Source organism: Lolium rigidum, chromosome 5 (assembly GCF_022539505.1).
Source record: "Lolium rigidum isolate FL_2022 chromosome 5, APGP_CSIRO_Lrig_0.1, whole genome shotgun sequence".
Classification (NCBI taxonomy): Eukaryota; Viridiplantae; Streptophyta; class Magnoliopsida; order Poales; family Poaceae; genus Lolium; species Lolium rigidum.
The window spans coordinates 36400390-36413297 of NC_061512.1; positions in this window are offsets into that span (position 1 = coordinate 36400390).

A 12908-nucleotide genomic window follows, 5' to 3' on the forward strand; every position below is an offset into this window, starting at 1 on the left:
ACTAGTGCACGCAAGAGAAGGACCTGCAGTGAGCCAGTATGTGCTTAGTACATGCATCTTATCTTATCTTGTGCTTATTTCTGCTACATGCTGTTATCTGATCTCTACATTGCGTAATACATGTTTGAATAGTTAACTATGTTTGCAATGTGTTGACGTCAGAAACCCACTGGCGGGCAGTGACTGGTCAACACCGTAGAGCCGGGAACAACTAGGGCTGCGGCTGGCCCCAGTCCCTCAGAGCGACGGCCCGCAAAGCCTCCTGGTCGCGCGCCGATGCAAATTGCAAGGGCGTGCCACCCGACCTATACCCGGTCGGGAAGGTGTGGATGATGCCTCGCTTAGTTTCCTGCAGGGCACACACGTACACGTTAAATAAGAGCCTCGATCGGCTCTCGAGTTATCCCGTGAATCGGCTCATGGAGCCGATCCACCCACGATTCGTCCAAGGTGGCCGAATATGTGGTGGTCCCGCTTGATCAAGATAAAGCGTATGAGATCTACGACGATCCGGGGTTTTCACCGCATAATCGGATCATCCTACTCACGATTGGGCCTCGCGCTCACGCACGGTAATCGTAAGCCAGCCCTAGACAAGGCCTAAAAACCAACACTAGGTTGATCCTCGGAACATCCCGTCTAGGGGCAGCAAACTACACCCTGCATGCCGCTGGATCCTCCAACCCTTTGTAAGGCCTAACTATTGCAGATATTAAACTAATCCTTGATGAATCAAGGAGCGATCGTAACGGATCAGATCTACTAAATGATGATCAAGCGGGGTGCCGTCCCTGCACCCATGATGAGGTACAAGGACGGCTAGATGCGCAAGGGTTGCACTACGAAAGCATATGATACTAAGAACAATGCTAACCCTAACACATCTATGATAACTACGTTGCTCGCCATCAAAAAGGCTTCAAGCACGAGCAACGCATGAACAACTAGGCAGGCTCGTGTTGCCTAGATCGCGAGATGCGATCTAGGCAGCATGGTGCTTACCGGAGGAACCCTCGAGACGAAGGAGTTGGCGATGCGCCGAGATTGGTTTGTGTTGAACGTTGGTTGTTGTTTATTCCATAAACCCTAGGTACATATTTATAGTCCAGGGGACTTTCTAATGTGGGCGTGCACTAAACCGTGCACGAGATAAACTCTGATTTCTAAACTAAGACGCAATCTAATATGTTACAGATACACGGGCGGTTTAGCCCAACTTGGTATAAAAGGCCGATTCACGTATTTCTTCCATGTATAATCTTCACGTCCATCTTGCTCGCGGCCCACCTCTGACTTGGTCAAATCCTGGTGATAACACATGCCCCCCTGGTTTTGGAAATGACATTTCCAAAATCATTACGCTTTTCCTTCGTCGGGTCATGTCGTGGCAGAGCAGAACCGTTGCAGTATCCTTTATGATGACGTCTTGCCTCCTCGCCTTCTCTGCGCGATTTGACGGTTCTGGCACCACGCCCTCGCGATTTAACGGTTCTGGCACCACGTCCTTGGAAACTGCTTGGGCATTAAACTTCCACTATATCCCCTTTTATTTAACCACTCCGCACAGTTCTCCCCTGCATCTTCTTCGCATTAGCATTCCAAAAAACCCTCCTGTGTCACCATGTCTTCTTCCTCCTCTACCTCATCGGATCTTTCCACCCAGTCCTCTTCGTCTCGCGAGCCGACGCCGGAGCCGAACCCGGCGGAGGTCCATGCGGCCAACATCCGCCGCGCCATTGAGGCCGGGGAGGAGTCTAGCCATGACTTCTCCCTCTGGTCGGAGGACGACAAATCCTCGACGGACGGGGAGAGTGACTTCCGCCTCCTCGCCGATGGGGAATCGGAGGAGGAGAGCGACGACGATTGCTTCTCCTGGGACGACTTCACCACCTCCGAGGAGGTGAAGGAGGAGGAAGAGGAGGACGACGACGACAGCTTCCTCGACGAGCCGCCGGCCAAGCGCCATTGCCCCTGGCCGGGGAATCTGAGTGACTTCGACAGCGACGACGACGACGACGACGAGGAAGATGAGGATAACGAAGGTCCTGCCGGCGGCCGCTGGAGCAGCGACGACGAGCCGGCCGGGAGCAGCGCTGACAGCGGCGATGACGGCGACGACGAGGGCAGCAACGGCCCGTAGATAGGGCCTTTAGCATAGGACCAGTAGAAGTAGACGGGGCAATGTATCCCCTTAGTACTCCCTTTTGAGAGCAATCAGCTCTTCTATGTAAGAAATCTCTCAATGAAGAACTTTCCCCAATCTGATTTTGCCGATTCCTTTCAGCTTATCTTGCCGATCCATCCCCTTTGCCAATGCGTAACGAGCCGATAGCAACGCATCGGTCCTTCGACATTCACCCTTCCATCCTTCAACTGATGATTCTTTCTCCGGAAGATACTATGGGATTTCCAGGAGAGCCCTTAAAATTCCCCCACCGGTTTCAGCGATCCTCCTCAGCGAGCGGTCATCATTTTGCGAAGAAGGTTGTGATAAAAGATTAGCCGATGGCACCCCAATCGGCCCCTCAACAGAGCATCTACCGGGCCTGTTGCCCCCGAGTCTTGGCCAAGGCAACACAGAGACGAGGATGCGCAAATTAGCTGAATGTGCCTGGGCTTGATCATGCAGAGCCAGCCGATTTGCATATAAATCGGCTCCCCCGAGCAGAGAGCCTTCAAGGTGAGCTGCCCCCCGAGCTTCTTCAGTCCGCTTCTAGCGCCTCGCTAGTCAGATCGGCTCCTTTCCTTTGGGCGGATCTAATGCAATCCATCCTTGACCTGATCTGCACGTCCAGGCTGCTCTTCTTGAAGAGAGGATCCGAGCCCTTAAACTACTCCATTGAGGAGTTTCTTCTATTAAAATCTCCCTTCGTGCTCCATGACCCTCTGATCGTAACAGTTATTCCTCTTGAGTCGATGGCCCTGCATCGGCTGTGCTCAAAATTTTTTGAATTTTCTAGGCGAATTTTCTAGGCCGATTTGTGTGTCGGCCCCCATATATGATAGTGTCACCTTATACCCTCATGTTTCACCCATCTAGGTGCCCCCCGAGCCGATTCTGTCAAGAATTGATGGTATCGGCTTTCTAGGTAGCCCCTGTTGGGCCAAATGTTGATCCCAGGCAGAATGGATGGTGAGGATAATTTTGGCCGAATGCTGGAATCGGCCTCCACGTTGCTTGCTCAGTAGGGGTCTTGTAATGTCCCTTCATAAATTTTTGAAGGGCCGATCGCAAGGATCAGCCTCGCCATCTTTGCTTATTGACATAGTCTTGCTACTCGTCCATGCCGGTGGATAAAACCAGCCCAATCTCCGATTTTATCACGTTGGAGCGCTTGCCGATGTCCACTTTGGGTGCAACGTGTGATCGTGGAGGTCTACACTCCGCCGGACGAACGAGTACCATGTTCGTGCCAGCCGATGTTTCATCATCGGCTTTCCTTTGCTTGGGGCGCCATTCTTTTCTTTGCGGCAATCCCTCTTCATCCAGGGTCCGCTGGACTTTCGCAGCCAAATCAGGTCGTGCCTTCCTTAGCGTATGCAAGTATAACCTTTCGGCTTCCTCCGGACCGCGCAATCGCCGAACCCTGCGTTTTTGTGAATGGCTGAGACCATCGGGGCACCATCTTGGACGGTGACACCTATCTTCTTCGTCTTCCCCTCGTCTTCCGAATCCTCGAGATCTTCCAACGAGAGGGGTCTCAGCACGTCCGTTTTGTGGTGGGAGAGGCCCTAGGCGCTCGAACACGTACACGTTGGCTGCCTCCTTCTTTTTCTCGGTTGCATTCTGGGCGGTTGCCGATCGTTGGTAATCGGCTCATTCCCGAATCCCAGCGAGTGTACCGAAGAAGGGACAGTCCCAATGTCCGCCCGTGTCGTCTTGCTCCCTTGCGTGGCGCTCCTGTCGCTCCTCATCGTGATCATGCCGACGATGCCTTCTGTCGTGTCTGGCCAGACGACCTCTTTCATCATCGTCGCCGTGTCGCCGGCGTTGATCATACCGATTTACATACTTATTGAGGAGGTGATCAGAGAGGGGTCGTTGATATCTAATGTTCTTCACTTCCCCCTCTGTGACGTAGCGCTTGCCATCTTGACGGAGCCGATCGCATGGAGCGGCCTCCTCTGTGTCCTTGCTCTGAGAGCAGCTGTCCTCATCCCCGTCCTTCTCAGAGCGGTGTCCAAGCTCTACCATGCCGATGTTGGCCGAGAAATCAGGCCGGCACCCTCCGAGGTGGGCGAACTCCACCATGTTGACGGCGGGGAAGGGGTGTGTGTCGACCTTCATGGCATACTCGGTTAAAAATTAGTCGCCCATTTTCTATTGCCATCCGGATCCGCCGACGCCACACCCTGCAGTCGTTAGTGGTGTGGGTGAACGTGTTATGCCACTTGCGGTATGGCTTTCCGTTCAGCTCTTGCACCGTGGGAACTTTGTGGCCTTCGGGAATCTTTATATGCTTCTCTCGCGAGTAAGAGATCGAAAATCTGCTCGGTTTTCGTCACGTCGAAGTCGAATCCTCTTGGAGGTCCTGGTGGTTTCACCCATTTGCGGAGTTACCGGGCTCCGCAGCTCGAGTCCACTCAGCCACCGCGACCTCTTGTTCTCCCGTAGCGACTTCATCTTCGCCTGCGTCGACCATGGTAACCACACGCTTGAACTTGTCCTCGGTAGACATCCGGGTGATGCTCGTTCATACGCCGACAGCCTTACGTACCATGTGCGCTAGTGACGGGTAGTCCGCTTGGGAGGCCACGTCCTTGATTGATGATGATAGACCCACCACCGCCAACTCGATCGCTTCTTTTCGCTTACGTGAACCGAATAGCATCGGTTCCTAACGGTCCTGAAGCGCTGGATGTATTCTGACACTGTTTCCCCGCGCTTCTGTCGCACTTGTACAAGATCGGCAATGCCAGCCTCGGAAGCCTCTGAGTGATATTGCTCATGGAACCGTTCTTCCAGCTGCTTCCAAGTCTGGACTGAGTTCGGCGGCAGCGACGTGTACCAACCGAAAGCCGATCATGTGAGGGACTGTGAGAAGTACCTCACGCGCAGCTCGTCTGATGCTGAGATCATGCCCAGCTGCGCCAAATATCGGCTCACATGCTCGATGGAGCTGGAACCATCCGATCCGCTGAACTTTGTGAAGTCCGGGAGCCGATATTTGGGTGGTAGCGGGATCAATTCGTACTCGTTGGGGTACGGCTTGGTATAGCCGATCGCCTTTCTTTTCGGCATCATGCCGAACCGATCTTTCGAGGATCGTACAAATTTGATCCGCGGTGATGGCTGCGAGGTGCCGAACCCTGAAGGTTCGTCGGAGTGGCGTACTTAACCAGCCATGCTTGTTTTTCTGGCTCTGAGCCAACTGCAGGAGCTGAGCTCGGGAGTTTTGTCGGGGTGGCGTATTTGGCTAGCCACGTCTGCTTCTCGAGCTCTGTTTCTGACGCTCCTCCTGTTTTCGCCGGAGTCCCTGATGTTGTGGCCTGGTTTGAGAGTGGCCAGTTGCCACAATCTGGCACATACGTGCACGCGTATCCTTGAGGGATCTCCTTAGGCGCCTCAGCCAAGAACTGGTAGTCACTAGGGTCACCACCGATCTTGTAGACGACGAATGCCGGTGTAGCCGGCACTTCAGTCGGTGCTGCCAACGCATGTGGCAGCGGCGGACGGGACTGGAGTGGCAGCTCTCCTTGATGCGTCCCGAGAGCTGGTCCTGAAGGAGAGTACTGATGGCTCATGATTTCCCGGATCACGCGAAGAGCGACGCGCTCCAATGTGTTCACCAGGCTCTCAGAGTGGCGGTGCAGTGAATGAGCCACCATGAAGTTGATCTCCTGACGCAGCGACCTGGTGCGTTCTTCGACGGGGTGGATAGGTCCACTCCATCAAGCGCGCCTTCGGGTGAGAACCCCTTCCATCCGATGCCATGGGAGCGGGTCCCGTGGAAAGAGCCGATGAGGTCGGCTTCGAGGAGGACCTTGGCCTCGTCATACTTCTTCTTGAGCTCGCCAGTGAGGTCCTCGTAAGTGACCGGAGTCTCTTCCGCCATCTTGGATGTAGATGGCGATGTGGTGGATGTCGTGGATGTTGAAGATCGTCCCACCGGGCGTGCCAGAATGTGTTGACGTCAGAAACCCACTGGCGGGCAGTGACTGGTCAACACCGTAGAGCCGGGAACAACTAGGGCTGCGGCTGGCCCCAGTCCCTCGGAGCGACGGCCCGCAAAGCCTCCTGGTCGCGCGCCGATGCAAATTGCAAGGGCGTGCCACCTGACCTATACCTGGTCAGGAAGGTGTGGATGATGCCTCGCTTAGTTTCCTGCAGGGCACACACGTACACGTTAAATAAGAGCCTCGATCGGCTCTCAGGTTATCCTGTGAATCGGCTCATGGAGCCGATCCACCCACGATTCGTCCAAGGTGGCCGAATATGTGGTGGTCCTGCTTGATCAAGATAAAGCGTATGAGATCAACGACGATCTGGGGTTTTCACCGCATAATCAGATCATCCTACTCACGATTGGGCCTCGCGCTCACGCACGGTAATCGTAAGCCAGCCCTAGACAAGGCCTAAAAACCAACACTAGGTTGATCCTCGGAACATCCTGTCTAGGGGCAGCAAACTACACCCTGCATGCCGCTGGATCCTCCAACCCTTTGTAAGGCCTAACTATTGCGAGATATTAAACTAATCCTTGATGAATCAAGGAGCGATCGTAACGGATCAGATCTACTAAACGATGATCAAGCGGGGTGCCGTCCCTGCACCCATGATGAGGTACAAGGACGGCTAGATGCGCAAGGGTTGCACTACGAAAGCATATGATACTAAGAACAATGCTAACCCTAACACATCTATGATAACTACGTTGCTCGCCATCAAAAAGGCTTCAGCACGAGCAACGCATGAACAACTAGGCAGGCTCGTGCTGCCTAGATCGCGAGATGCGATCTAGGCAACATGGTGCTTACCGGAGGAACCCTCGAGACGAAGGAGTTGGCGATGCGCCGAGATTGGTTTGTGTTGAACGTTGGTTGTTGTTTATTCCATAAACCCTAGGTACATATTTATAGTCCAGGGGACTTTCTAATGTGGGCGTGCACTAAACCGTGCACGAGATAAACTCGATTTCTAAACTAAGACGCAATCTAATATGTTACAGATACACGGGCGGTTTAGCCCAACTTGGTATAAAAGGCCGATTCACGTATTTCTTCCATGTATAATCTTCACGTCCATCTTGCTCGCGGCCCACCTCTGACTTGGTCAAATCCTGGTGATAACACAATGTTACCAGAATGCAGTTTTAATGAAGCAGTCATCATTAGAAGATAGTCGCCAAAAAAGGATCTGTAGCGACCCTGTGCAACATTATGATGTAAGTTTGTGCTTAGTACAAGTTCCATACATGTCTTATTTATGCAACTTGTTATTATCTTATATCTACATTGCATAATAAATGTTTGCATAGTTCATCGTTTAACTCTTTTTGCATTATTATCAGAATGCAGTTGTGATGAAGCAATCTTCATTAGAAGTGAGGCCCACAAAAAGTTCTGATCTTTCTTCTAATGCATCTTCTCATAGCCGTCAACCTAGACCATTTCTTTCATCAAACAGTAAATATCTGTAGCTGATATGTTGACAAAGACATGGTATTGCTGCTTTAAGATCTGTAGCTGATATGTTGACAAAGAGTACACAAGATTCAATCAAGGCGATTGCCAAATGTCAACGTGTTATTGATGATGCTAATAGAAGTCCTCAATGATTCTATGTAATTTTTTTATTTGGGCACATTAATTGCCTTGTAATTTTCCTATTTGTTTTATTTGTGTATGTAATTGTGTGTATCATTGAAATCAGATTTTAGGCTCATGAAATTTAATGCAAGTTGACTAGTCAAACAAGTAGGGCCCTACAACAGATTGGGCCGGCCCACTTACAGTAGTGTGGGACCCACTTTCATTTTGGGCCGGCCCACTTTTTTAGTAGGCCGACCCGGTTACACGATAATGGGCTCCACATGCTTATTGGGCCGGCCCACTATCTTGTTGGGCCAGCCCACTTGCTATACGGTGGTCCCACATGGTAAATGGGCCGGCCCTTTAATAGGAAGGTGGGACCCACCTGTGTTTTTGGCCCGGCCCACTATCTTGTTGGGCCGACCCACTTTCTATATGGTGGACCCCACATACCAAATGGGCCGGCCCATTAACAGGAACGTGGGACCCACCTGTGTTTTTGGCTCGGCCCACTATCTTGGTGGGCCAGCCCACTTGCTATATGGTGGACCCCACATTCTAAATGGGCCGGCCCTTTAACAGGAAGGTGGGACCCACCTGTGTTTTTGGCCCGGCCCACTATCTTGTTGGGCCGGCCCACTTGCTATATGGTGGACCCCACATACTAAATGGGCCGACCCCATGAATCGGAAAGTGGGACCCACTCGTGTTTTTGGCCCGGCCCACTAGCTTGTTGGGCCGGCCCACTTGCTATATGGTGGACCCCACACACTAAATGGGCCGGCCTTTTAACAAGAAAGTGGGACCCACCGTGTTTTTGGCCCGACCCACTTGCTTCTTGGGCCGGCCCGATTGCTCGTAAGGTGGACCCCACATGTTAAATGGGCCGACCCATTTAAGTTTTGACCAGATCAACATTAGAGGTTAGGCCCGGCCCACGTAACTAATGGACCAGCCCGGCTATATAGTTGACCGGTCAAACTATGTCATCCGGCCCGGCCCGCTTAAGACGTGGCGAGGCCTCGTGTGGGCCTACCATCTACCACGGGGTTTCGGCCGGTTAACGCCGTTAACCGCCGGTTAACGGCATCCGCCACGTGTCGGCTTGCATGACGTCGGCGATCAACGGGCTCCGGAAACACTTCCGCAACGGTCCGATTTTCCGTGGCGGAAGGGCGCCCAAGCGCGACGGACCGAAAAAATCGTCGTTGGACTTTGCCTGACGCAGTTTCGACAACGGAACCCATATCGTCGGGTTAGGCCCATAGGCGACGAAAAATACCCCTTAGTGGACGATTTTGGGACGTTGTCTATCAGAACTTTTCTTGTAGTGCCACCAAAAACCTTCACGTGCTTCTTGGCTCCTACTGGTTCGATAACCTTGGTTTCTTTCTGAGCGAAAACTTACTGCTGTGCGCATCACACCTTCCTCTTGGGGTTCCCAACGGACGTGTACATCTACGCGCATCAAGCATATTTTTTCTGGCGCCGTTGCCTGGGAGATCAAGACACGCTGCAAGGGGAGTCTCCACTTCCAATCTCTTTACTTTGTTTTTGTCTTGCTTTATTTTATTTACTACTTTGTTTGCTGCACTTAAACAAAACACAAAAAAATTAGTTGCTAGCTTTATTTTATTTACTGTCTTGTTCTCTATATCAAAAACACACAAAAAATAGTTACTTGCACTTAGTTTACTTTTGTTATCATGTCTAGTTCCGTACCTGTTACTTCTTCACCTGAAGAATTAGTCTTTACTTTTAAACAAGGGGATGAGGAGAGTTTTAAAGATGCTTGGTCTAGAATTTTTAATGCTTATCGTAAAGTTGAACCTCAAATGACTCTAAGTTTGCTCCTTAGTAATTTTTATTTTGGGCTTATGATTCGCTATAGATATGCCTTAGATGCTATAGAATAATTGGTTGCATCACATAGTTCGGCTAATAACTTTGATTCAGCTCTTATTAGCATTTATAATAGATTAAACACTCTTGAGACAAATGCATCTTACTTGAAGGAAAGTTGTGGTTATGTTCGAAACCGTCTTGATGAAGTTTTAGTGAACTCGAACCCTCAATGTGGAATCCTACTATCAAAGTTACTATTGGTGGTGAAACTTTTCATGCCCGTTGTGATATTATGTCTGAATTTTGTCTTATGCCTGAGAGTATTTATAAATCTTTGACACTTTGGGGGCTTGTTGAAGGGGGAGAAGGAATAACTCTTATTGATAACTCCGTTATAATTCCTAAGGGAATAGCCGAGGGTGTGCACACAACCATTCTTGGAAGAACGAGTATCCACTGATTATCTTGTTATTGAATGTGTAGGAACAGGACAAATCACACTTGGAAGATCCCTGCTGAAACTATTGGGAGCAATCATAAATACGGGAGAAGGGACCCTAAAAATCCCACTAGGAGGCCGACATGTATTCCCTAAACCAAAGAGTAAGGAAAAAAACAAGAAGGGTAAGTGTAAGGCCCGAGGTAATGTTGATGCTCCATCTCTTGATGTTACTTGATTTGCACTTTCTGCGCCTAGCTGAAAGGCGTTAAAGAAAAGCACTTCTTGGGAGATAACCCATGTGTTTATTTTACTACAGCAATTTTTGTTTTGTTGAGTCTTGGAAGTTGTTTACTACTGTAGCAACCTCTCCTTATCATGTTTTTATGCCAAGTAAAAATTTTATGCTAAAGTTGATGCTATATTTGGGATCTCTGCGCAGAAACAGTATTGCTGTCTGTCACGAATTCTCGCAGAAGTCTCTGTAAAAAAATCGAAAAAATCTGCAAATTTACGAGCATGATCCTCAGATATGTTCGCAACTTTCATTAGTTATGAGTTTTTCCATTTGAGCAAGTTAAGTGCCCCTTCCAGATGCATCTTTACGGACTGTTCTGTTTTTGACAGATTCTGTCTTTTATTTCGCATTGCCGCTTTTGCTATGTTGAATGAGCTTTTTTGTTCCATTAACTTTCAGAAGCTTTGTGCAATGTCCAGAAGTGTTAAGAATGATTGTGTCACCTCTGAATATGTGAATTTTTGGTTATGCACTAACCCTCTAATGAGTTTGCTTGAAGTTTGTGTGAAGGAAGTTTTCAAGGGTCAAGAGAAGAGGATGATATACTATGATCAAGAAGAGTGAAAGGTCTAAGCTTGGGGATGCCCCGGTGGTTCATCCCTGCATATTTTAAGAAGACTCAAGCGTCTAAGCTTGGGGATGCCTAAGGCATCCCCTTCTTCATCGACAACATTATCAGGTCACTTCTAGTGAAACTATATTTTTATTCCGTCACATTCTTATGTTCTTTACTTGGAGCGTCGGTTTGTTTTTATTTTTGTTTTGTTTTGAATAAAGTTGGATCCCGCCATTCTTATATTGGAGATATTACGCTCCGCTTTTTCATATGGAACACTTGTGTTCTTAATTGTGCTTTAATGTTCATGGCGAAAGCTTATTGCTTCGTTAAATTGCTATTTGGTTGGAATTGGAAAATGCTGCATATGGTTTGGTAAATTTGGCAATTGTTTGAGCTCTCATAGATCATGTTTAAGCTCTTGCATCATGTAGTTTAATCTATTAATGAAGAACTACTTGTAGAGCTTGTTTAATTTGGTTTGCATGATTGTTCTCTCTAAGTCTAGATATTTTCGGGTAAAGTGTTTGAACAACAAGGAAGACAGTGTAGAGCCTTATAATGCTTGCAATATGTTCTTGTGTGAGTTTTGCTGTACCTATTCATACTTGTGTTTGCTTCAAACAACCTTGCTAGCCCAAACCTTGTACTGAGAGGAAATGCTTCTCGTGCATCCAAACACCTTGAGCCAAACCCATGCCATTTGTGTCCACCATATCTACCTACTATGTGGTATTTTTCTGCCATTCCAAAGTAAATTACTTGAGAGCTACCTTTAAAATTTCATTCCTCTACCTTTACAATATATAGCTCATGGGACAAATAGCTTAAAAAACTATTGTGGTGATGAATATGTAGTTATGTGTCTTAATTCTTATAAGTTGCTTGTTGAGCGGTAACCATGTTTTCTGGGGACACCATCAACTTTATCTTTGTTGGATATCATGTGAGATGCTATGCATGTTCGTCTTGTACGAAGTAAGTGGACTTCACGATCAAATGGTTTGAGTATGCATATGTTAGAGAAGAACATTGGGCCGCTAACTAAAGCCATGTATCATGGTGGAAGTTTCGGTTTGGACATACAACCTCAATCTCTTATGAGAATATTAGCTGTTGTTGAATGCTTAAGCATTAAAAAAAGAGGAGTCCATTATCATGTTGTCTATGTTGTCCCGGTATGGATGTCTAAGTTGAGAATAATCAAAAGCGAGAAATCCAATGCGTGCTTTCTCCTTAGACCTTTGTACAGGCGGCATAGAGGTACCCCTTTGTGACACTTGGTTGTAACATATGTTATGCGATGAGAATCCATGTTTCCGAGCTAAGTAGGACAAGGTGCGAGCACTATTAGTACTCTATGCATGAGACATGCAACTTGTAGGAAGTATTATGCATAGCACATATGAATTATTACTACTGTTGACAAAATTGTTTCTATGTTTTCAAAACAAAAAGCTCTAGACAAAAATAGTAATCCATGCTTCCCTCTGCGAAGGGCCAATCTTTTACTTTTTTGTTGAGTCAGTTTACCCACTTCTTTCTATCTTAGAAGCAAACACTTGTGTTAACTGTGTGCATTGATTCTTACATGTTTACTTATTGCACCTGTTATATTACTCTATGTTGACAAATATCCATGAGATATACATGTTACAAGTTGAAAGCAATTGCTGAAACTTAATCATCCTTTCTGTTGCTTCAATGCATTCTACTTAGAATTTATTGCTTATGAGTTAGCTCTTATGCAAGTCTTGTTGATACTCGTCTTGAAAGTACTATTCATGAAAAGTTTTGCTATATGATTCATTTGCTTAGTCATTATCTTTGTTAGCAATCTTTTGTTCAGATCACTCCATTCATCTCATATGCTTTACAATAATGTTGATCAAGATTATGTTGGTAGCATGTCACTTCAGAAATTATTTGTGTTATCGTTTACCTACTCGAGGACGAGTAGGAACTAAGCTTGGGGGTGCTTGATACGTCTCAAACGTATCTATAATTTCTTATGTTCC